Source organism: Theropithecus gelada, chromosome X, assembly GCF_003255815.1.
Source record: "Theropithecus gelada isolate Dixy chromosome X, Tgel_1.0, whole genome shotgun sequence".
NCBI classification, from domain to species: Eukaryota; Metazoa; Chordata; class Mammalia; order Primates; family Cercopithecidae; genus Theropithecus; species Theropithecus gelada.
In genome coordinates this window covers 141,187,160-141,188,764 of record NC_037689.1, presented here as the reverse complement: position 1 = coordinate 141,188,764, position 1,605 = coordinate 141,187,160, and the positions used below count along the sequence as shown (strand labels likewise).

Below are 1,605 nucleotides of genomic sequence, written 5' to 3'. Positions count from 1 at the left end.
TCAAAAAAATTGTACAGAATGGAATTCACCCAAGCTCATTCTATGGGGCCAGCTGGACAGGATGGAATTCTTTCAAACTCATTCTATGGGGCCAGCATTACCCTAATACCAAAACCAGACAAGGACAAAGCACTAAAAGAAAACGGGAGTGTAGGGTAATATCTCTGATGAACATAGATGCAAAAATCCTCAAAAAGCACTAGCAAACCAAATTCAACATTACACTAAAAAGGTTATTCATGATGATCAAGTGACATTCATCCAAGGGTTGCAAGGATGGTACAATGTATACAAATGAATAAATATAATAAACCACATTAAAAGAATGAAAGACAAAAGTATGTGACCACTTCAATAAATGCAGAAGTGTTTGGAAAAAAAAAAAAGACATCCTTTTTGTTTTTTAAACTGATGTTTATTTTCAATCAACCATTTTTCCATGTTGCTTAAGAACCCATGCAAGAACAGCTTAAGACCATTCAGTGGTTGCTCCTACCCATTCAGTGGCCTGAGCAGTGGGAGCTGCAGACCAGTCTTCCCTGGCAGGCTGAGCACTCCAGTTTTCAGTAGGGAACTGCTGAATAGGCACAGAGGGCACCTGCACACCTTCAGACCAGTCTGCAACCTCAGGCTGAGTAGCAGTGAACTCAGGAGTTGGAGCAGTCCATTCACCCTGAAATTCCTCCTTGGTCACTGCCTTTTCAGCAGCAGCCTGCTCTTCTTTTTCAATCTCTTCAGGATCTCTGTAGAAGTAGAGATCAGGCATGACCTCCCACTGGTGTTCACGGGAAATGGTGCCACGCATGCGCAGAACTTCCCGAGCCAGCATCCACCACATCAAACCCACTGAGAGAGCTCCCTTGTTGTTGCATGGGATGGCAATGTCCACATAGCACAGAGGAGAATCTGTGTTACACAGAGCAATGGTAGGTAGGTTAACATAAGATGCCTCTGTGAGAGGCTGGTGGTCAGCCCTGGGGTCAGTAAACACAAGAAGCCGTGGCTCCTGGAAGGCTGCCTGGATCTGGTTAGTGAAGGTTTCAGGAGTGAAGCGGCCAGCAATTGGAATGGCTCCAGTGGCAGCAGGGCGCTCTGGCCAGTATTCCTGGAAGATATAACACTGACATCAGCAGGGTTTTCAATGACAACAATGGCACGAGCCGCCAGCAGAAGCTTCTCCCAGGTCCTCTTCAGATTTATGATGTAGATGCCATCACTTTTCCTTTTACAGATGTACTGTTCAATCTGGAAGTCAAGATTGGTGCCACCTAAGTGGGTTCCTGCTGCAAGGAACTTAAGGACATCCTCCTTCTTCATTTGCAGGACATCAAGGGCTCCGGACATTGTGAAAATTTCCCTTTAAGTTACAACGGGAATCCAGAACAACGCCGTATGGACCCCTCTGTAGGTAGCGCGGAAAGGGAGACATCCTTTTATAATAAAAATTCTCAACAAATTTAGTATAGAAAGAATGTGTTTCAGCACAATAAAAGCTATGTATGGCAAAACCACAGATAACATACTAAATGGAAAAATGTTGACGGTTATTCCTGTAATATCTGAAATAACAGAAGAATGTTCACTTTCACCACTTTTACTCAAATT

The 1,605-nt window shown here is 43.9% G+C and overlaps 1 pseudogene across 1 annotated transcript; it reads right to left on the bottom strand.

Moving 5' to 3' along the window:
- Positions 1-405: 405 nt before the first annotated feature.
- On the bottom strand, positions 406-1,403 carry LOC112615892 (annotated as a pseudogene). Its single transcript, XR_003117499.1, has one exon. The product of XR_003117499.1 is annotated as a 40S ribosomal protein SA-like (transcript).
- Between the last annotated feature and the right edge of the window lie 202 nt (positions 1,404-1,605).